The sequence below is a fragment of the Cnephaeus nilssonii genome (assembly GCF_951640355.1).
Source record: "Cnephaeus nilssonii genome assembly, chromosome: 1".
NCBI lineage: Eukaryota > Metazoa > Chordata > Mammalia > Chiroptera > Vespertilionidae > Cnephaeus > Cnephaeus nilssonii.
The window spans coordinates 70,137,691-70,162,560 of NC_137072.1; the positions used below are offsets into that span (position 1 = coordinate 70,137,691).

General features: G+C 44.9%; 1 long non-coding RNA gene across 1 annotated transcript in view; it reads right to left on the reverse strand.

Annotated features, from left to right (window-relative positions):
• Positions 1-1,369: 1,369 nt before the first annotated feature.
• Positions 1,370-24,870, reverse strand: part of LOC307098712 — an 87,765-nt gene continuing 64,264 nt past the window's right edge. Inside the window, exon 3 of the long non-coding RNA XR_013813460.1 lies at positions 1,370-1,495. This is a non-coding gene — a long non-coding RNA (uncharacterized lncRNA). The remainder of the gene's footprint in view (positions 1,496-24,870) is intronic.

The window sequence follows — 24,870 nt, forward strand, 5'->3', positions numbered from 1 at the left end:
GATTTAATGACTCCTAAAGTTCCAGGCAACATGAACATTCTCAGATGTTATAATATTTAGTTGGTAAGTGAGGCAGCCAAACCTGATTAATGAAGAAATACTTTTTAAAAATATATATTTTATTGATTTTTTACAGAGAGGAAGGGAGAGGGAGAGAGAGTTAGAAACATTGATGAGAGAGAAACATTAATCAGCTGCCTACTGGGGATGTGCCTGCAACCAAGGTACATGCCCTTGACCGGAATCGAACCTGGGACCCTTGAGTCTGCAGGCCGACGCTCTATCCACTGAGCCAAACCGGTCAGGGCAAAAAATACTTTTTAAAAAAGTAAAATGTGCCTGGTCGGTGTGGCTCAGTGGTTGAACATTGACCTATGAACCAGGAGTTCAGGGCACTTGCCTGGGTTGTGGGCTCGATCCCCAGTAGGGAGCATTCAGAAGGCAGCAGATCAATGATTCTCTCTCATCATTGATGTTTCTCTCTCTCTCTTCCTCTCTGAAATCAATAAAAAAATATATATACATATATATTTTTTAAGTAAAATGTTTAGGCCTAGGGCTTAGCAGGTCAAGGTAATGCAGGTAAAGTGGAACCAGGACATCTAGACTCTTTTCTGACTCTTCCACCTATCAATCTGCTCTGGTACCTTCAGTAACCTAGTTACCTCTTACCTATAAAACAGGGGCAGTGATAGCTGTCTCACTGGGTTCTGGTGCAGGTTAAATGAGCTAACATATGTCAAACACCTCGAGAAGTACTTGGTGAGTAATAGTGATTAAAAAAAATTAACGCTTTTCCCCTTTCTTTAATTCTCTCCACCAAGAGGGAATTGGTTTTCTGGGAGTAGGAAACTTCTTACTTTCAGGCATTAAAACCAATCACAACCCAAACCTTTTCCAACAAAGGAACCACCACTATCACAACCAGAAAAACAAAGCAAACAAAAGAAGGAATTTGCTTGTTTTGGTGACCACTGTGGTGGAGGTGATGGAGTGGAATGTCGCCTAATGCTCCAAGCCAACTGCTTTCTCTGGTCCCACAATGAGACAATGCTTCATCTAGTTCTCACCACACCTGGGATCAGGGTCACTTTTCATCAAGCCCAGGAATTTGGAAGTACAGTGAGGAAGAACTCTGCCAAGCCGATACCTGCTGGAGAGGCCACTGTTTCAACGTCTTCACCCAACTTCCTTCTCACATGCCACAAAATGGGCAAGGAAAAGAGGAAAAATGGGGCAGAGGCATAATGATCCCCAAGGTGAGGTTTAAAGAGCCAGCTACCAGCCATGGGGCAGGCTGGGGACTGTGTAGGAAGCACACTGAGCACCAGCCCACCTACCTGCGGACCACCAGCCGGAGGGTCTTGTAGGATCCTTTCACCAGGGAAACGGCCTCCCTTCTGGAGCTGCTCAGCACGACCTCATTGATGTGCACCACCTCGTCCCCAGCCCGCAGTTTGGAGCTCACCAGATCCGCTTTGCCCCCTTCTTCAATCTGCTCAGAGAGAGGAACAAACCACGAGTTAGCTGCCCTGGGCACTGCCCGGACTCCACAGAGACCAGAACCCGCTTGCAGGGTAAGCTTCAAGCAAGCAGGGCCTGGCCTCCTGTTCCCACACCCTCCACCCTGCCTGCCCACGGTGCACGCTCAGGAACATTAGCTGAAGGAATGAATGGTCTTGGTTTCCATCCAGAAGCCACTATCTCAGGGTGCTGATGACCCTCAGCCCTTTACATCTTCAAATCCCAAAGTCCACTCAAAGCAACTCTTTCATTCCTTAGAAGTTGAGTTCTTCTTACCTTATTTTTGGGTCTAAAATCCTAATTCACCACGTTAAAGGCTGCTGTGCCAGTTTGTGGACACTTAGGATAATGCGTCCCCCCCTTCCCCCCCTCCCTTGCTGGCCCTGTCACTGCTTCTCTAGTTGATAGCATCAGAGTCAGTGGATAATTCTTTGTTGACCACTCAGGTACTAAACTTGCTTGCCAATAAAGTTGAAGCTACTGGCTAAAGCAAGGCTGGGAATTACCTTAATCCTTGTTGTTGTCTCTATTTATTATCGCCAATGATAAATTGAGATGTCGAGGTGCTTTTGCTGATGCACTGGTAACAAAATCAACTTCAATGTACCAAGACTAACTAAGTGCATAAATTTTTAGTTGATGTCAATGATTCACACAATCTATCTGAAATCATTATTATGACTTTAAAGATATTTACAAAAGGTTTAACAATCGTTTTCTGGAACTATTCATCAAAAAGGATTATACTTCTAACTCCAAGCCCTGCTGATACTGTCTGTCAACAGACTCAGTGAAAAATGGAGCTTATTATTTTAAACCTTTGGACCAATACTTCAGCAGCTAAAGAGGTCACTGGCATTGTTTGTCCAATTTCACCTGTGTAGAATTTACTTATTCCAAGAATGTGATTGTCAACAGTTTAAATGACTTCAGATAATACACCAGGTACAACGGGGTGGGAAATCCCTAAGCCAATAAACTAGATGAATATACACCTGGAAAATTAGCCTGATTTTCCCTTCTCAAATCCTGAATGTATCCACACCTATAAGATTAAATTGATTTTGCTTTGAGGGGTTGATATTTGAATCATTTACAGTCTTCTATATTGCTGTAAATTTAGCACCTCAAACAGTGTCTGCAACAAATCTGGAGAAGTTGATTTAAAAGAAATAAAAACAGTACTGGGCGATATATGCTATGATAGAGATACATTCAAAGTAAGTAGAGGCACAAAGGTGTGTGTGTGTGTGTGTGTGTGTGTGTGTGTGTGTATGTCTGCATGTGTGTCCATGTCAGCAGCTGGATGTGGTGTTGGAGGGGCAGGAGGCCAGGCCCGGATCCTGATCCTCTCTCTTAATCCTTCTAATCCAATCCAGAGGAGGAAGAGTGAAGCTGCCATTTGGGGGCTGGTCCTATGTTCTGCTTCTCCAGGGTTTGTGCCCTCCAAACTCAAATGCCTTCACCTGCTGCCTCCCCAGCCCTGTTCCCATCTTACGTCATCAGCTGCAGCATTACCATGATCACAAGCATATCATTGGCAGCAACCTAGTGACCTGTTCCAACTTCAAGGAGATCAGGTCACACCCCTCTGCATGACCCTACTCATCACACTCAGAGTAGAAACCAAAGTCCTCCCTGTATGTGGGTGTTCCAGACGCACTCCCGTCTCAGTCTTCATACGTGCTGTTCCCTCGGGATTTTATTTTCTTTCTCCCTCACCTCCTCCACATGCTTGCTACCAGTTGTTGAGTGCCCCCTGTGCTCCCATAACTTTTTTGCATTATCTTAAAAGTCTCAAAGATGTTATAATCTTTTTTATACAAGCATGAACACCAAGCTCCCAGGAGGCCCATGACTTGCTCAAGGTTGCAAAATCAGTGAAACAACAGAGCCCAGCCTGGAATTCAAGACTGACTTCAGAGCCCACGCTCTCCAGCTTGCTGCCTCAGAGACTCCCATGGAACTCTGTCACCAAATGATCACTTCTTCACTCGTCTGCCTAATCCTTTGAGCGCCCCAGAAACCTGACACCCAATACTTTTTGTGTTCTGACTCTTCTCTTTCAGAGATACTATGAATTCTGAAGGTATTTTATGTGCCCCGGTTCAACAGAACTCACAGCTTACACACGAGAAAAAGAGTTGGTGCACACTGCCATCAAGTCAGGGGTTGGCCTTGCAACATAAAACTGAACACGCAACGACTTCCATTTCTATGCAATTCTATCCGGAGCTTTGATTAAAATGTGACTCACCCTGCAGAAGTCCACCACAACTGAATCTCACCTGCACTCTAACGTCTAAACTCATGAGTGACCCTCCTCTCCTTTCCTCCCTGGCTGATGACAGGGAGGAGTATGGGGAAGGAGGAGTAATCCAATACCTCACAGTCAATGCAACGAATGTGCAATTTGTGTGCTGTTTTGTGCAGTTGGTGACCTGAGGAGAAATGTGTTCTCCCAAAGTGCAAAAACTGTATTAAAGCAATAAGCAAAATACAGAAAGATAAAAAGATAAGTAGGTAAAGGAATATATTGAGAATCTCTCAAACAAAGCTTTTAAGTGTTGCTATTTATTCACTGGGGGTTTTCATTTCTCACAGCCTGGGCATCTTGTCTTAAACTGTATGTAAAGTGGGGACAACACAATAGAGTAGAATAAATACAAGTCCCTCCTAGGAACTAGATCTGGCTCTCAGATCCTGTGAAGTTAATAAGCATTTTGGGAACCCAGGACTAACTGCTGGACTTCAAATGAAACAGAAACATTGCCATTGGTTGCTCAGAGCGATATGAGGTACACATGTAATGTGCCCCCTCTCGCCACCTGTTTCTCACCTCACTGGGATTATGCTGTTGAAAATGTCTTTTTGGGGTCAGAAATGATTGTGTTGCAGTAGATGAAAGAACACTGGCTTAGGAGTCAGGAGTCCTGGGCTCTCATCCCGATTCTGACCCCTTTCCTCTGCAGGGCCCAGATGAGTCTCTCCTCTCTAAAACATGGGCACCATTGTTCCTGTGCAGTATGATGAGACCGTGCTAGGGATGGAAACATGTGTTCTCACACTTAAAATAACCAGCAGGGAAAACTCCTTAGTTTCATTTTAAGTTGGAATACATAGACAACAGTTACTGTTAAAAAATGATATAACCTGTTTCTTTTATTATTTTCTAAATAGGAGACAATTTATTTCCAAGATTCATCATGTGGATGGCAGGCACAAGAACAGAAGTGGAAGCAGTCGGGTGTGTGAAAACAGGGAGCTCAGGAGTCAGACCAGCACGGGTGTGACTCTCATGCCAATGGTGGGGGATCCCAGGAAAACTATGCCTCCCTTGTGAACACCCATTTCTTTAGCCCAGTGGTCGGCAAACTCATTAGTCAACAGAGCCAAATATCAACAGTACAACGATTGAAATTTCTTTTGAGAGCCAAGTTTTTTAAACTTAAACTTCTTCTAATGCTACTTCTTCAAAATAGACTCGCCCAGGCCGTGGTATTTTGTGGAAGAGCCACATTCAAGGGGCCAAAGAGCTGCATGTGGCTCGAGAGCCGCAGTTTGCCGACCACAGCTTTAGCCTAACTCGGGGAACAAGAAGGCTAACCACACAGAGTTGGAGTGAGGATCATATGAACGAGTGCACAGAAGCTTCCTTACACATAGCAAGGGCTCCATAGAGCTGTGTTTCATGAATTGTGGGGTTTTGCAGTTTCCTTGAATAAGTTCAATACTTTTCTGACTTCACATCACAAGAATACACATGTTAGCTACTGCAGAGGTCAAAGGGAAATCATTTGCTAGGAAGAGATGAGGTCAAAACAGGAGTTAACTTGATTTATATGTGAAATAGGAGATAGTCTCTCCTTTGCAGGGAAGTTTTTATTTCAGAGCATGGTCTCAGGGCAGGAAGTTACCCAGCGACCCTATGGACCATCCAGATGAGCTGCAGCCCCAGAAAACCGAGACATGCCCCCAGATTTACTGCTAATGGGGAGGGAGGACCTGATCTCAAATGTAGGGTAAACATTAAGCTTCACTGAGGCCACAGCAGTCACTCGACCTTCCTCACTGCTGGAAGGAAAGTTCACAGACCCTGGTTCCCCCAAGATGATTAATTAAAACAAAACAAAACAAGTTTGGGCCCTGGCTGGTGTGGCTCAGTAGGGTGAATGTTGCTGGTTCCATTCCCAGTCAGAGCACATGCCAGGATGGCAAGCTCCCTGGTGCAGCATGTGCAGGATGCAGCCATTCGATATTTCACTCTCACATTGATGTTTCTCTCTCTCTCCCTCTCTAAAAAATCAATTTAAAAAAATCTTTAAAAACAAAACAGAAGAACAAGTTTGGGGTGATTACAAAGTTTGAGTAGCCCGTATTCATATATATATTTTACAAAAGATTTAAGGCAGCTCCTTGTAAATACAAAGAATAAATAGTTGAGGGAATCTGAACAAAAAGGGGAAAGTAATAAATTAAAGCCAAGGATAAGATTCACTGCAAGAAATGTATTCCATACACGGGGATTTTTATTATCCAGGTCTCCACAGTTACAAGGTTTCATAGGGAGGCATAATCTTCATAATTCAAACATATTTATGAGTGAGAAGCCCAGCTTTACATAAGGCCTCACGCAAACAGCCCTTGCAGTTTGGTACCAGCTCTGTCTCCTGTTATTGCATCAAAGTCTTTGTCAGTCTCCCGGCTGTGGGGTTGCAAATAACCAATACAAAAAGCAAATGCCATGCAAATCAACTGCGTAGTTAACTTACCTATCTTTCAAAAGAGGCAGGATATAAAATAAAATGCAAATCAATTGTGTAGCCGACTTGCATATAAAGGATAAGACATTAAGCTATCTTAAAATTATGTGAGAAAATTAAGATAAAAAGTCAATGTAATTAATTCTTCATTCTGAGGATTAGCACATGATTGCATTTGCCACTTACATTTTTTATAAAATTAAGGTTGAATAAACGTATTTTCATAATCATTTGTTTTGTTTCTCAATGATGTGTAATCTAAAATCATATTTTGGTCCTTGTTTTAAAGTGGATTTCATTAGGCTGATTTTTTTCGAGGACAATTGTTTGCAAATTATGAGTGGAGTGGAGAGCAGTTTTGATCTCAGCTTCTTGGTGGCAAAAGCAAAAAGGAAACATGCTTAGTTAGAAAATAAATACCTGTGCTGTTTTCTTAAAAATATGTTTTTATTTATTTCAGAAAGAGAAAAGGAGAGGGAGAGAGAGAGAAACATGGGTGAGAGACAAACATGGATCAGTTGCCTCCTGATCACCTACTGGGGATCAAGCTTGCAACCCGGGCATGTGCCTTGACCTGGAATCCAACCAGTGACTTCCTGGTGCATGGGTTGATGCTCAATCACTGAGCAACACCAGCCCAGGCACCTGTGCTGTTTTTGATGTGCAGTTGGGAGTACAGGAATGCAAAGGACCAACAGAATGCATTAATCTACATCATCCTATATAATAAAAGAGAAACATGTAAATTGACTGTACCACTGCTATGCCCACCAGCCAATCAGGAGTGAGTATGCAAATTAACCCAGCAAAGATGGCAGGTTAATTTGCATACACAGGCGCAGGGAAGAGAGCAGAGTGGGAAAGCTGGCAGAGAGTGGAGCGGCCTGGGGAACTCGGCTCCCCAAGCTGCCAGACAGAGAGCAGAGAGGGAGAGCTGGCGGTTTGGAGGACTTGGCAGAGCGAGAGGCTGTGGGACGGAGACAGAGCAGGAAGGGAAAACCCAGAGCACAGGGAGCACCAGGAATTCTGGGAGTAGTAGTTCTGGTGGCAGTCAGATCTCCTAGACCAGTGGTCGGCAAACTCATTAGTCAACAGAGCCAAATATCAACAATACAACGATTGAAATTTCTTTTGAGAGCCAAATTTTTTAAACTTACACTTCTTCTAATGCCACTTTTTCAAAATAGACTCGCCCAGGCCGTGGTATTTTGTGGAAGAGCCACACTCAAGGGGCCAAACGGCCGCATGTGGCTCATGAGCCGCAGTTTGCTGACCACGGTCCTAGACACTAGAGCAAAGTGAGCCTGGAGCAAGTTACTGTTGTGGTGGGGGATGGAGGGAAAGCAAAGGTGAGAGACATAAGTAAAATCAGAGTGTCTAGGAGAAATTAAAGGAAAGATATCCTGCAACTTCCAGGAAATCTCCACCAATGAAGCAAAGAAAAAAAAAAAAGCCTCTATTATTCTGTGAGCAACAAACCAAACTGGGTTGGGGTCTCAGACAATTCGCTCATATGATTGCAAAGACAGCCAGAAACTCCCAGATTGGAGAGAGCTCCCAGATTGGAGAGGGTGCAGGTCGGGCTGAGGGACCCACCCCCAGTGCATGAATCTTTGTGCACTGGGCCCCTAGTCCTATATAATAATCCTATATAATAAATGGGTAATATGCAAATTGACCGAATGGTGGAACGACCAGTTGCTATGACACGCACTGACCACCAGGGGGCAGACACTCAACACAGGAGCTGCTCCCTGGTGGTCAGTGCTCTCCCACAGGGGGAGCGCCGCTCAGCCACAAGCCAGGCTGATGGTGGTGGTGGCGGGAGCCTCTCCCACCTCCGTGGCAGCGCTAAGGATGCCTGACTGCAGCTTAGGCCCACAATGCTACAGGGTACAGGCCGAGCTGACGGACCCCCCCCCACACACACACACTGAGTGCACAAATATCGTGCTCTGGGCCTCTAATTTTATATAGAGGACTTTCACATCTGTTGATTTTGGTATGCACGGGGGTCCTGAACCAATTGCTCATGAGTACTGAAGGACAATTTATGTTTTGGTGGAGTTAAAAGTTATATGTGGATTTTCCACTGCGTGGGGGGGGGGGGGGGGGGGCAGCATCCCTAATGCTCACATTGTTCAAGGGTCAATTGTATTTGTTTCCTAAAGTTTTCCAAAGTTTTAGGTTTGTGATGCTGGAAAAGCTTTGGCTCCCAACAAGCAGAACTATAATATGACAAGGGTGGCTATTCTCATTGCTAATGAGAGGGACTCCCTTTGGTGTCGATGCAAAAGAATCTCAGTGGAGGCTGAGCTAGAAAGAAACTGGGTAAGAAAACTCACACAGGCACCCCTTCTGGACAAGATAACAATTGTGTTCTCTTAGTTCACTGTGAACTACCAACATTTCAATGCATGACATTCTGGAGGCCAAAAATTTACCTGAGCAGCAACCTGCAAAAGGATTTCTTCACTCAAGGACTCTGAACAATGATTTGTTTATTTTCGTTCTATCAGAGCCATATGGTGGTTAAGCTTGGGAATGAAACTGTCTGGATTCAAATCCTGGCCCCAAGCTTAGAAGATATGTGACCTTCAATAAGTTATTTGACCTCTCTGTGGCTGTTTCCCTTTCTGTGAGATAAGGATAATAACCCCCTACATAGGATTATTGTGAGGATTAAGTTAATGCCTGTGAAGTGTTTAGAAAAATGCCATTTAGTAACTACTCAGTAAATGTTAGTTACACTCAGTGCCTTATATTCTCTTCCATAAATTAGAAATACTAATACCTCTTTTATATACCTTACAGGTTATTTCATAGATTAAGATTAGAGAAATTTTATGAAACACTTTGAGAAGCATAATATAATACTCTATAGAGTGATTCTATGACAATCTGGAAGTCCGCTTGATAATTTTAACCATCCCAGGAGGAAGGCTTCTGATTAGAAGCCAGACGTGGAACTGCTGAAAGCTAGAAATAAAACTGTAGAAGCAGTCTCAGCATAAAAGCAAAGGGAGAAAAAATAGAGGGAGAGAGAAAAGAGCATGTCTGGTGTGCCTACTAGCTCTTAAAATCTGGACACTCATAATGTCCTTTAATTCTCACCAACACTAATGAGGTAGGTATTTTGTCTACAACAAAATAGACTCAGAAGATTACGTTGCTTGAAGTCACAAAATTATAAAGAGCAGAACCAAAATCCAAATCCAGATGTGTCCCAAGCCAAAGCACATCACACATCCTCCCACCCAACTATAAAGCATCCCTTCACAAAAATACAACCACTCACTGTGTTAGTGCACCCTAAACACCCTTGACCCAGCTCAAGTCAGACCTCTCACCAGCATTACTCCTGCCAGCATACTTAACGCCCATAACCTCGCGGATGACCCTCCAGTTTTCGGGCCTCTGTCTTCCTTGACTGCCTCCTCCAAGCCATCGCAGGTACTCGCTTCCATGGTCAGACCTTAGCTCTTGACATTACCAACATGCAAAGCTTCCATGCTCCCAATTTCAAGCACCCCACTTTCTGACCACCATCTTGTTTTTTGGTTTTCTCTAGTAACAGCTTTATTGAGTTATAATTCACATGCCATAAAACTCATCATTTTAAAGTGTACAATTCAATGATTTTAATGAGTTCACAGAGTTGTACGACTGTTACCATAATGACCGTTAGAATATTTTAGTCACCCCTCTCCCTCAAAACCATATATATTAGCCTTCACCACATTGAATCCGTCAGCGAAGCCTAAATTGCTACCTTCAAAATATATTCACGATCTGATTACCTCTCACCACCTACACTGCTACTGACCTGTTCTGACCTGCCACCATCTCCTGCCTGGATTTTCTAGTGGGATCCTAACTGGTATCCCTACGTTTGCCCATGTGCCGCTTCTGCTCACTCCCCACCCTTACCCCATAATGTATTTTCTTTCCTTCTTTTTCCAGCTTTATTGAGATATTGACATGTAACATATGTCAGTTTAAGGTGTATAATACAATGATTTTAATACACATCCCATGATGTATTTCCGCACAGCAGCCTTTTAAAACTAAAATAAGTCAAACACATCACTCCTCAGCTTAGAACAATCAAATGGCTTCCCAACCCACTTAGAGTAAAAGCTCACGTCCTCTTAATGACCTTCAAGACCCTACACAATCACACTGTCTCCCCTTTGTATCTCCTTGATCTTTTCTTCTGTCACTCTCCCTTGGGGTCACTCTGCTTTGCACCTGGCCTCCCTGAGACTCCCTGAACTATTCAAGTGCACATCAGCATGGTCTTAACTTTTAGTGGTTTTGTTGTTGTTGTTTGGAATGCCTTTCTACCTGCAGGTTTCCTGTATTATTTATGTTTAGCAATGGCTGTTTCAATTTAAAAAATTCCTGGGGCAGGATTGGAGGGAGGTTGAAATAAAAGAGAGAAGAGAAAAGAAAAACTATATATAAACTCTGAAGCTCTCTGAAGGCCAGGGTCTAGTTACCTTATTCTTTGGCACAACCTGTAGGATGGTTATGTATACATTTTACAAATGGGATAACCCAGACATGGAAGGACTAAGCCATGATCACTAATAAATCTCTAGTAAATAGTGAAGCTATGTGTTTAATAAAAAAAAAATCTAACCTCAAAAGTCTATTTTTGGCCCATCGCATCACCGATTTCCAGCTTCCTAGTTAGCTGAGAGCAAGCTAGGAATTACAAAATTCAAATATTTACAAAAGTAATCAATTCAGCTTATTTTTATAAGTTATTCACCCTGACTCTACCCTAAAAGGAAACTTCTGTGTATTCAACAGAGGTTTAATGAGGTTCCAGAGATTCCTGGCAATTTTTCAACTAAATCATCTGGGATCATTTTTGCATGATAAAAACTCCACCAAGTGGCCCACTGCACACAGATGCTTGTCAGCAAATTTACTCCTTCCAGTTGCTACTAAGGAGACATAAACAGAAGGTCCTGCCAGTGAAAGAAATGAAAGAAAAACAATTTATTAATTGCTTTACTCAGCAGTACCATTTCCCAAAACTCCATGATGGGTGGCCCAAATATTTAGAAACCCATGCTCCATAGACCTTCTTTTAAAATGAGTTGTACCCCTGGGCCTTGAGCAGAGGCCTGAGAACGCACAGGGTGTCTGGCTCCCCCTGTTTCGATGCTGCTGAAACCCACCCCTACATCCATTATCTTTCCATTATCAGCTTTGGCATTTCTGCCCCAGCTCTGGTTTATTCTTCTCCCCTGACCTCTGACTTATGTATTTGCTTTTCCCTGTCTGGAATCCTTGCCCCAAGTAACTTCAATCGGTCAAAAACTCTGTGTTGTAAGGAGGGAGATGGATGGGGGGGGGGGGGGGGGAGGGGGAAGAAGCGATAACCAAGTGACTCATATGGAATTGTTTGCAGCCTGCCTCCGGCCAACCTCTCCCCACTTATTTTATGGTGATGGGTTATTCATTAAATGACCCTGAACCAGCAGTGAGAGGTTGGTTTCTATTGAAAGCTGGCTTTCTATAAATATTAAATCAGCTCAATAAAATAGCTAATTTAAAATATCCTACCAAGTCTGGTTTCTACTTCCTACAGTTGAAGTTTGGAAATGGAATGGTGGTCAGGACATTATTGTACAGCCCCTTAAGTCCTATTCATGGCCTCCAGTATAACTGTAACTTCCAGTCAGGAATGTTTCCCAGTTGCTAAGTAGTCTAAAGTTAATCAACATAATCTGAATAACAATCCTGAGAGGTCAATTAGTATTATCCGTATTTTACAGACGAAGAAATGTGAGGAAAGTTGGCCCAAAGTCCAATATAAAATATGGGAAGGAATTGAGGCTCAGTTTAAGCACAAAGTCCACAGGCAACACATTTACAGGTAGCTGGCAACATCCAATGGAAATGTTCATTTCACTGGTTTATAAATAAACCAATGTACTGAGCACCTGCTCTGTGCTGGGCTCAGTAGATAGAACATTTGGTTTTTACCCCCTTGCAATCTAGTCGGAATTGCAAGGCCTATAAAGAAGATAACTAGCAATGCAAATAACATATTTAAGTACCAAACATGGTACTTAATTAGAAACAGGAAATGCTGTCTGTGTTCAGACCAGAGTAAGCACTGCACCCAGGCAGGACCAGGAGGGTCTGAAGAGAAGGGGAATTACCTGGAAAGCTCTTGGCCAGTTGCTAGAAGGGCTCTTGAATTTTGTAAAACTTGAGCCAGAGAGTAAATCTTTTCCATGGTCCCCAAGGAGGAAAATGAAACAAGGACAGTGGAGTCTGTGTCATATTAAAGGCCAATCTCTCCATTTAGAAAAAAATGCTAATGGGTGATGAGCTGTGTGTGCACAGACTTGAAAATAATTATCTTAATGTCTGGACATTATTTATTTATCTGAAATTCAAATTTAATTCAAGGTCTAGTATTTTTATTTGCTAAATCTGGCAGCATTACTCTCCCTACCACATCCCACTCAGGACTGCCTACCTTGAAGGTTTTTTATTGACTTGGAAAAGAAAGACCTTTGGAAAGGGGAAGGAGACAGTTTAACTCTGCAGGCTGGAAGCTTGACTTGGCCCCTGCAGCCAGAGGTGAGTTCAGAGGGGAAACCATCACATGAACCACACTCATCAGAGATGAACACATATATTCAAACCAATCAGGCTTGTTGTGTCCAACCACTATGCTTTGCCCAGTGTCTGGAATGCCCTTCTTCCCATCCCTCATCATTTGCTTGGTAAACTCATGTATTTGTTTATCTATTTAGCTGATTCATTCATTGACTTGGCCAATATCTATTGAGCATCTACTGTGTACCAGGTATTGTATTAGGAGCTGAACACATATACTTCCCTCACTATTCAAGCAACAATCTACACTAATAAAAGAGAAACATGTAAATTGACCATCACTCCACTATGCCCATCAGCCAATCAGGAGTGAGTATGCAAATTAACCAAACAAAGATGGTGGCGGCCATGGAGCTGGAGTGAGCAGGAGGCTTGGGTTGCCCCCGGCGACAGAGGAAGCCAAGCTTTCTGCCCACCCTGGCCGCCGATGAAGGAGTGGCTGGGAGCCTGGGTCACTGGGGTGCGTGGCCAGTCTGAAAACGGCCCTCAGCCCCTTACCCAGGCTGGCCACGCCCCCATGGAGTAAGAGTCCCCACTGGGGGGTGTGGACAGCTTGAAAACAGCCCTCAGCCCCTCACCCAGGCTGGCAATACACCCCCCCCCAGCGGGGACCCTCACCCCATGAGGGCGTGGCCAGCCTGCAAACCACCACAGGCCCCTCGCCCAGGCTGCCCCACGCCCCAAGGGGACCCCCACCCTGATCCAGGACACCCTTCAGGGCAAACCAGCCGGCCCCCACCCATGCTCCAGGCCTCTATCTATACTAATTAAAGGGTAATATGCTAATTAGACTGGGAGACCCTCCAGGAGACCTTCTGGACATTCTTCTGGACAAAGCCATGGTGGCGGGGCCGAGGTAGAGGCGGTTAGAGGCCAAGAGGGGAGGGCAGTTGTGGGTGATCAAGCCAGGATGGGATGGCAGTTGTGGGTGATCAGGCCGGTGAGGGGGCCCATTGGGGGTGATCAGGCTGCCTGGGGGGCAGTTGGGGGTGAGCAGACCAGGAAGGGGGCCAGTTGGGGGCGAGCATGCCATCAGTGGGGGTCAGTTGGGGGTGATCAGGACAGCGGGGTGGGCAGTTTGAGGTGAGCAGTCTAGCAGGGGGGCAGTTGGGGGCAAGCAGGCCGGCAGGGGGGGCAGTTGGGGGGAGCACGCTGGCACTAGGAGCAGTTGGGGGTGATCAGGCTGGCAGGGGGGGCGCATTTGGGGGTGAGCAGGCCGGCAGGCAGAGTGGTTAGGTACAATCAGGCAGGCAGGCAGGTGAGCAGTTAGGAGCCAGCAGTCCCAGATTGCGAGAGGGATGTCTGACTGCTGGTTTAGGTCCGATCCCTGTAAACCAGCAGTAGGACATCCTTTGAGGGGTCCCAGATTGGAGAGGGTGCAGGCCGGGCTGAGAGATACCACCCCCTGCCCACCCCCCACCATGCACGAATTTCGTGCACTGGGCCACTAGTAATCATGATAATAGCTAATAGTTTTTAGGGCTTGTTGTGAGCTAGGCACTATATTAAATGCTTTATATCTATTAAGTCATTATAGACTTAATAGATATAAAGCATTCACAAAACAGTATGATGTAGCTACTATTATTATTCACATTTGAACAATGAGGACATTGAGACATAATGAGGTTACAAGAACAAACTCACAAACAAATAAAACCCCACTCATTTCCGGTCATACAGCTAATAAATATTAGAGGCAGGATCTGAATCATACAGTTTCCAGAGCCTGAACAGTCTCTTAAGATTATATTAGACAGAAATTGCTATAAGTCTTGAAAACAGAAGAAATGTAACACAGGGAATTAGTCATGTAGGTAGTGAATGAACTTCCAAGCCATGGCAAAAAGCCACTGACTCCCACACCCAGGGGTCTGTCTGGTGCAGCCATGGCAGGCAGGATCTGGTGTTGTGGGGAAGACACAACCACTGTCACAGACAGTGTCTGAGATGAATAGGTAAGAGAAGTACCCTGGCTTTGTCTTCCTCCCACCCTCCATCCATCTCACATCGGCCAACCCCACCAGAAGCCAGTTGACTAGGGAGACTGAGAAGGGTAGCCTGCGGGGGTAGCCTCCTTGAGGAGAAGCCAGGACTGGCCTCGAGGCCACGAAGACCCAGGACAACAGGCAGAGCCCATCAGAGATTGTGCTTCTCTTGTGACCGCTATGAGAAACTGCAGTCTAACGATGCTGACCACCCCTGCAGTACCAGATAACAGTGACAAGTGCTGCCCTTTGGCGTCCCATCAAGGTCTAGGCTCCATGAGGAAACCACTCTTCTGCTAACTTACTATTCTCCAAAGAAGTCTAAATTCAATTGGATTGGGCTACAACATTTTTTATGTTTTAATTGACAGTGACCACAATGAACACTTTTTGAGCCTCTGTTTAGCATCAGACATTGTGCTAGGTCCTGGGGATAGAGAGCTCAAAAAGGGAGAGGCCCTGGATGTCAAGGAATTCTCCATCAACAGGAAACAGACAACTAAACAAACAACTTCTCTGCCTTGCTGTAAGTGACCACAGTAATCACATATGTTTGAACTTGGGAGCTCCAATGAGGGTAACACCCACCCCAATAGCCTGGAAATGCAGGAAATAAGATGGTTTTATGAGAGTTTAATCTGTAAAATCAATCACAATGGATCACAGTGGAGACAAGCAAAGACAAATAACGAAGATAGAATAACCTCTGAGGCTCCACCTAGCTCTGAAGTCCTGGGACTCTGTGCTCTACACACACACACCAGAGGCCACCATCCAGGGCACCTGTTGCATACCACACATTGGGGCACGTCTTTCCATGCATAATCTCATTTATTGGACCTCTGGGTCTCTGAATTTCACTCATGGATACTTTAACTTTATAAGTAGAGGCCCAGTGCATGCATTCATGCACCATTGGGGTCCCTCAGCCTGGCTTGCAGGGATCAAGCCGAAACCAGCAGTCCGACATCTCCTGAGGGGGTCCCAGATTTCGAGAGGGTGCAGGCCAGGCTGAGGGATCCCACTGGTACATGAATCTGTGCACAGGGCCTCTAGTATATAGATAATTTCGCAGGTGGAAAATTATGTAAGAAGTTATTTGTTCTACCTAGACTAAATAGCTGCAGAGCAGGCATGAAAACCCAGTCTCCAGATTCCCATCTGTGCTCTAAGACACTACCCCAGACACAGGACTTCGTTCTGCAGTTACAAAAATAAAACTTGGCTAAAGCAAGACTCCCTGAATTTCCACTTAGTTGACAGCTTCCCAGATTGTGTGCGAATGCCTCTTAAAAAAATATTAAGTGACTAGGGGACATCTGTAATACTTTCAACAATAAAGATTTTTTAAAAAAATTAAGTGAATGTAATATGTGGTTATTTTTCACATTCAATCAGCTGATGGGGTCAAGACGAGAGGGTGGTGGTTTTATGTTTATCACTGTTTTTTAACTACAAAACCTTTGCAGGGTGCATCGCTTTTAAACACTCTGCACTAGTTATGAGCTCATTCTTGGCTTTTCCACAACAGTGTTCTCGAAGATGATGCCCAGAGACTCTTCACCTCTGTCTTCTGCCCACACTCATCTACCCCCGGAGAGCCTAGTGGGCACAACCTGGCCCAGCCCCTGGCAGACTAATGGGAACAACCTGGAAACAGGCTTCAGGGTAATGGGAACAGTGGCTGCTGACTCCAGTGACGCCTGCCTTTGGCTTTCTCTGGGAAATCACTAAGCCTCCCGTAGGTATTGTAAGTGTCCATTTCAATTTATGATTTAACTATGATTCTGCTTTTTATAGACACTCTTGCCACCTCTCTGACCCTCATGTATATGTTCCTACAGTAACGTGAAGTCACATGGAGGAAGGTTCATTAAATAATAACAAGCGCTTTTCAAACAACAACAACAAAAAAGGCTGGGTTTTAAACCAGAAGTAATTGAATTTATCTTGAATTTGAAAGACTGAGTTTTCTATTAGCAACTAGAAATTGGGGGTCATGAGTTAATTTAATTCAATTACAGGGAAATAAAATTACCTTTTTAGCTCACTTGACGTTTATGCGATAGAAAAAGTTGACTCCCTCAACACATTGTAGTGTAAATTCACTGTTACTATTACAATTTTATCTCAAATTTCAGAATGAGAGGCTTATAGGGAAGTGAACGATTTACAAGGTGTCCATAAGTAAAATGAAACAGAACGACAGCTCATCAAGACCTGCTTTCTGAGGAAAAGCCCATCTTGGCCCTGACTCTTCCTGTGTATTGGAAATGACCTGCAGCAGGCTCTCAGGTTCGAGGACGTTATTTTGTCCCCGTGGGACAGGAGATTGAAGTGTTCACACTTTTCAGCTCCGTACTGTAAAAGAAGGCAGGCCTCCCAGAACAGGCTGGCGGAGAGAACGGGGTTGGCTCCAATGGCCAGCGTCACTGGCCTCCCTGGAAAGGCACTGCTTGTTGGATGGCCTTGCTCGGGGCTTTCAGGATTTTCTTTGCAAAGGAGTGGGAGGTAATTACCTTCGAGACATTGAGACATTGTCCGAGTGCTGGTGAAATTGATGGCTGCCCAAGGGCTGTATGGACGGAGCACACTGCCATTGGGCTATGGCTTACCAAGTGCTGGACTGAGAGATCTGCGTTTAACCCCTAAACCGGCCCCGTGAGGAAAACACAGGTGTAGCTGAGAAACGCAGAAGCTCAGGTTATGATGATCTTCCAAATCGTTTTCCCATCGTAGCACCTCCTTGAGGACTGAGAGGCCCAATCTCTTGGCACACGTGTGTGTACACCATTCACAGCACGCTGGAGGCAAAGCTCGAGAATGGACAGGGTTCAGTATCTTGCTGGGGTTAAGAGGGACTGAACTGAGATTTGTAACCCAAAACTGTGATTTCCAAAAACTGTGTTCTCGACCACTACTTTTTATTGTAGTGTACCAATTATTTGCATGGTGCTGTGAAATTCTCACAAACTTCTCCACGGGATGAATTATATTTGTCTTTATTGGAAGAGTGAATATAACTGAGTCTCTCCATGATGCTGGTGTTGGGACATAGGCCAAACCCACACTTTATTGGGTGTTCAGAGCTTAAGGCCACCATTTGACTAATGTTTTAATGGAAATCCTGCCATCTCATTGGCTACATTGTAAAAAGATGCTACTCTATGCATGCTCTGAGTAGGAGGGTGTTGGAGTCATGGCAAAATCAAGCAAACAGCACACCTATTACTATACAGTTGACTCTTGAATAACATGGGGAATGGGGTCATCAACTTCCACACAGTACAACTTATGACTCCTCTAAAACGTAACTACAGTCTTCTCTCAGTATCCACAAGAGATTGGATCCAGGACCCCCTGGGGATACCCAAATCCACAGATGCTCAAGTCCCTTACATAAAATGGCAAAGGACAAGGCATCCTCAGACTTCCAACCATGAATTGAAAATAGTACTAAAAAATTGGAAGTCACTCAGGGTAACTTACTGTATCCCAGGGCAATTTGGGAAAGCAAGTATATTTCTTGACAGTTTCTCCTTTTTATGCATCTGAGTCCACTGAGAGGTAGGTTAGGAGGATATTCCTCCACAGACCAGCCAGGCGGTACCCAGCCTCCCATGTGGCCATCCCTGACTGCAGGATGCAGATGCAGAAGGTGAGAAGGGTTTCCATATGAGTGTCATTTGTTAATCTGGTCCTCTCGGCTCCATGTTCTGCTTATTCGAAGCTTGTATGGGTGTGAGAGTTAAAGATCTCATCTTCTATGTCACCATACCCGAAGACAAAATCTTCCTCTGGTTATTAAAAAAAAATAAAGAATGGGAGGAGGAGAAGAATCTTAAACTGGCTAAGAACTTACTCAAGAAGGACTGGGCTCCCGAGACTGCAGTCATATCCCGACACAGCTCCTGTCCTGTGCGCTAGAGTCTTCAGAGAGAACCTCCTGGTCTTGATTCACCAGCGAGGGTGATCAGTGCCCCCAGTAGTGCCCAGATCGGGAACATGTCCTAGCTGGCTCCTAGATGGAGAGGGTTGGCAGGCATCTTCCCTCATACCCACCAGGGAGTTGGGACGTGCTGTGGTATAGTATAAACCCTTTTCTCCGTTCCTCTAGGGCTACAGCACAGCTCTGGGGAAGGAAAAGCTCCCCGAGCAGACTGTCATGGTGGAGGCCAAATCCTTTAGCAGAAGAGCTGAAAAGATTAAGGACCTGTGGAGGGGCTGGGGGGCTATGTCCTGGGAACGTGAAGTCACATGGAGGAAGGTTCATTAAATAATAACAAGCACTTTTCAAAAAAAAACAAAAAACGGCTGGGTTTTCATTGAATTTATCTTGAATTTGAAAGACTGAGTATTCCATTACCAACTAGAAATTAGGGGCTATGAGTTAATTTAATTCAATTATAGGGAAATAAAATTACTTTTTAGCTCAGTTGACATTTATGCAATAGAAAAAGTTCACTCCTTCAACACATCTTAGTGTAAATTCACTGTTACTATTTCGATTTTATCTGAAATTTCAGAATGAGAGGCTGAAGCCCTCTCACAGGGGTTTTCACCCTCAGTGCAGGAATTGGAAGTCACTTGTCAGGAGATGTAGCAGTGGGCACTGTGGTTGGCGCCCCGTCTCTACTCCACCCTTCCTTCACGGTGCACTTGGTGCCGCGTCTCCAGGTGAGCCCACCTCTGCTGCCGCAGGGATGGTTCAGGAAAACCAAGCCCCAGCTGACCTGGCACGTGACATTTCCCTGATCAGAGGGGTGGGTCATGGGCCAGCCAGCCAGCACTGAGGACAGGCCTCGCTCTGGAGACGAACACTGAACCATGGAGCTAGCCTTAGTTTGAAGCTGACACGGTAGAGTAAAGACATCTTTCAGGTTACCAAACCAAATGGACTTGGAGAACACTGCCTCTGAACGTCCAGGGCTGCGTTCATCAGTCTCTTCCACTGTGTCACCTAAGCACCCGGAGATGTTTCGGCTGAAGAAGGGGACTTTCTCAGCTCCTAAATCGCACTGTCCGAGTAAGGTAGGGCCCCGCAGGAGTTACCTCATACGTTAGTACCTTTTTTTCTAGAAGGGTACTCAAAGAAATAAACACATATTCTATGAAATGAAAACCCAGAGCATCCCTATTTCCCATATTTCATACTTATCTTCCCCCCAACCTGTGATGCCATTCTTCTGGAGACTTCTGCACAACGGATCTATATTTCTTTTCTCTTCCTCCTTCCCTTCCTCCCTCCCTGTTTTTTTCTTCCTTAAAGAGAGAAGGAGAGGACAAGGAGGAGGAGGAGAAAGAGTGAGAAGGCAGGCAGGCAGGCAGGCATCCGCAATGGCTCCCTGCTTCTGATCAGGTGGATGAAACATTCCTTATTAGCTCTTATATAAAACTAAGAGTGTGTGGTTCCATTGTTCAGGGCTATTGGGTGACTCCAAGAAAACAATCCATTCCATAAATTCCACTGACAACTCGGGTGATGCAAGCGGTGGGACACAATGCACATCAATTGTTTTCTCTGTCCCAGAGAGCAAGGCTGAAGGCTGTAGGATTATTATATTTCACTCACCCGGTTTCTCTCACGTACCACTCCCTGGCTCGTACAGTAACTCCAGGTCAGAATTTAGAACAAGCCATCGAACAGGACAATTGTCCAAGTACAAACATTGACTTTACAAGGTGGCAGTTAAAAATAACCTGCCAGAGACTCCGAGTGTGCCAGCGAAGGCATTGTGCTGCATGGTGCAGGGGTGGGGAACGTCCGGCCTGAGGGCCGTATGAGGCCCTCGAAATCATTGGGTCTGGCCCTGCCAAGGTGTTAGGGGTGAGTTAATTAAATGTCGGACCAAATATAGCAGGCCAGTTTTAAAGTTGATAATGTTTTATGGCCCGTGAATGATGTTATAAATATCCAAATAGCCCTTGGCAGAAAAATGGTTCCCCACCCCTGGTGTAAAGTATACCCAAGACTTCCTCCCGGAGGCCTTCGCACCCACATTCTTTCATTTCCTTCTTGTGGCTGCAGGTTGATGATGTTCAAAGGGGCCACTGTCTTTCAGATGTCGGATTATCAAGCTCCTGCCCTCTTTGTCCAATTCTCCCTGGCCTCCTTTGCTGGGCCTTCTCCTTTGCTCTGCTTTTCAGGATTTTATACCCAGTCTTCTACTTGTAACTACATTCTTCTCTCTACGCTCTAACTGGGAAAGCTAAAAATCCACGATTTCACTCAGCACCAACATATGCAGGAGTCACCAGGCCAGGTCTACTTCCTGGGCCCCGGGCCATCTCACTGAGGCCCTCACCTGGCCCTTCAGGGTCAGCACTTCCAAACTGAGCACAGCCTCTCTCCCCCTCCACCAGCCTTCCTCTGCAGCCCCGTTTGCTCTTCTTCCCGTATTCCTGCAGGGCAGGCTGCACCAACCACCCAGGCACCCAGGCACCCAAGCACCCTGTTCTTCCCTCTTCCACACCTGCCCATCCATTCAGCAGCCAAGCCCTTCCCATTTGGGCTCCGTCACAGCTCTCACACACCCTCCCCTCCTCTGATGCCCTTTCTTTCCTATCTGGCTCATCCCGCCAGTCTCCCACCGATCGTCCCCAGGCTTCTCCATGTCCCTAGTCCCCAGAGCAAAGTTTGCTCCGGCCATACCTTGGCTCCTGCCTTGGCTCCTCTGGCCTTCATGGCCAAAGCCAATCCTCTCGATGCAGCCTTCTCAATGACATGCTTCCTGCCTCTCTCCAGGTTCCACTCCCACCATTTTACACACATGCCCTTTGCCCCAACCATGCTGGCTAGCTGGCAGCTGCCCAGGTGCACTCTCAGACCTGCAGCTGGTTCCTACACTGGCCCTCAAACCTCTGCTCAGCTGCATGTCACTTCTCCTCCAAACCTTCCTAACCGGCCCGCCCTGAGTCAGCACTGTTGTCTCTGTTCCTGGCGCCTGTGCTCTGAGACCTTCATGATGCATGTCCCTCCACTGTGTCCTTCATAACATGGAGACAGCCTTATGGGCAAGGGCAATGGTCCGCACCCCTTTTTTTACAGAGCGTTTTCCCCCCAATTTTATTTTACTTAGAAATATTTCTAACCTTTAGAAAACTTGAAAGCATGGTAAAATAAACACACACTTTTCACCAAAATTTGTTAACATTTTGCCACATTATGCACTCTTCTCTCCCCTCCACTCCCCTCCCTCCCTTCCTCTGTAAAAGCTTTCTATACTGCACCAGCTGAATAGTGTCCCTGAGAATTGATGTCTACCCAGTACCTGTGAATATGAACTTATTGGAAATAGGGTCTTTGCAGACATAATCAAGGTAAGATGAGGTCATGCTGGATTAGGATGGGCCCTAATTCAATAACTGGTGTCCTTATAGGAAGAGGGATAAAGACACACAGAGAGAAGACTATTGTGTGAAGACAGAGGTAAAGGTTGGAGCAGTGTAGCTGCAAATTAAGGAATGCCGAGGCTTGCTGACCTCCACCAGAAGCTGGAAGAGGCAGGAAGGATCCTTCCCTGCAGGCTTTCCCGCCACCACCCTGCTCTCACGCTTCTTGCATCCAAAATGGTCAGAAAATACATTTTTATTGTTTTAAGCCACCCAGTTTGTGGTAGTTTGATACAGCATTCTAGAAAATAATAAAATAACCATACACACACACACACACACACACACACACACACACACACACACACACACATACACACACACAGTATAGATATTAACATATCTATCAATATACAGCGTATCCCAAAAAATGTATGCACACTTTAACAGCTGATAGCTCAATTTTGAAAATGAAATGTATTTTAATAAACACTGCCTTTATAATTATTCAAAGTGTATGTATACATTTTTTGGGGACACCGTATAGGTATAAAAAATTTTTTACTGAACCATTTGAAAGTAAACTTTAGGCACCATGACATTTATTTCTTAATTTTTTAGTATCTCCCAAAAATAAAGACATTTTCTTATATAACTATAATATCATTATCATACTCCAAAAATGTAACATTAAATATAATATAAAGTCAATATGATATGACATGTGATATAACATATGACAATATAATATAGAGTAGATAGTCAAACTTCTCACTGGTCCTAACAAAGACATTTATAGCTTAAAAAAAAATCTAGGATTCAATCAAGGTTCATTCATTGTATTTAATTATCATCCTATATAATAAAGAGCTAATATGCAAATGGTCATCACACCCTCACACCCTTGTGCCCTCATGCCTGAACTGCTCAGACACTCAACACTGGGGAGAGAGGAATGGGGACCAGCCAGGCACAAATGAGCTTGCAAGAGAGGAATGGGGACCAACCAGGCTGTGGCCCAGGAGAGGGACAAGCCGTCCGCCCCGCAGTCCCAGGTGCCAACGGCTGCACCTGCACCTGTGGCCCAGGTGTAGGGTGAGGCAGAGGCAGTTAGGGGGCGAACAGGCCAGCAGGGGAGCAATTAGGAGTGATCAGGCTGGTAAGGGAGCAGTTAGGGGCAACCAGGCAGGCAGGCAGGTGAGCAGTTAGGAGCCAGCAGTCCTGGATTGTGAGAGGCAGTCAGACATCCCGGATTGGAGAGGGTGCGGGCCGGGCTGAGGGACCCCCCACCCCGTGCATGAATTTTGTGCACCGGGCCTCTAGTGTTTTTAGAATCTTCTTATCCTCCAATAGTTCCCTGCCTTTTCTTCTTATTTGTTCTTTTATTGATCTTGAAATTTTTAGAGTCCAGGCCAGTTTTGTATATTGCCACTAAATTTGGATTTGTCTGTTTCCTCATGATTAGATTCATGTTAAACTAGTTTGGCACGGAACTACAAGGATGACATTATGTCCTCCTTAGTGCATCATATCAGGAGGCACATTATGACATTTGATTTGATTATCAATGCACATTGATAATGGTAATTTTGATCACATGGTTAAGATGGAGGATTGTGTCTTACTGTTCCTGATACTTATCAATAGGCCTGTGAACCCTTAATTCATTGAATGAATGAGAGCTTATGAAGAACTAAAACTAAAAAATTTGAAAATTTGGCAATATGTGCAACTTCTTATTAATCGTGGACATCACTGGGCACAGTGACTGTGCCATCCCTTCTATGATATTAATGTTATGCACTAAAATGTGAAAGCTATTGTGCAAACAGAGTGCTACTGGCTTACACAGAATTCAGCTGTGAGCTTAGAAGTTTTGGAACATAGCTATCAGGATAGCTGTATAAACACTCAAAAATCAAGCAAATTATGTCTTACTGACTTGAATGGCATTCCTTTCTTCCACTATATTGAATTTAGGCTCCAGCAATTTAGGCCAGTTTTCATATATAGAGTTAGTGAATCTATATATGTAAAAGGCTAATATGCAAAGTGTCCCCTCTTGAGTTCCACTGGGAGACCGGGATTTCGATCGCTCGCTATGACATGTGCTGACCACGAGGGGGCAGTGCGGAACGAAGGAAGGCACCGGCCGGCAGCTGGCAGCCAGGGAAGGGAACAGAAATTTACTAAGTAGAAAAATGCAGTCCACAGACTGCACTGGATCCACTTCTGGATGTCACTCTAACGGAGATGGGACAACCTGGAGCTCATCAGAGGGGTGTCCTCTAGGAATGGTGTTAAGAGGGAAGTCTTAGGAGCCAAACCACCTGGGTTCCAAATTAGGCTATGTATAACTTTGGGCACATTACTTAAACCTCTCTGTGCCTCAGTTTCCTATAAAATGGGGTTGGTATGAAATTTATCTGAATTAATATATATATAATTTGCTTAAAAAACACATACTATGTAATCAATAAACATTGATTATTCTTACTAGTGTCACCATCACTTTCATCATGAGGAACCCAGGACCTTTTGGTCCACAGGCCAACGCTCTATCCATTGAGCCAAACTGGCTAGAGCGAGGGAGGGAGGCTTTGAAATAAAACCTT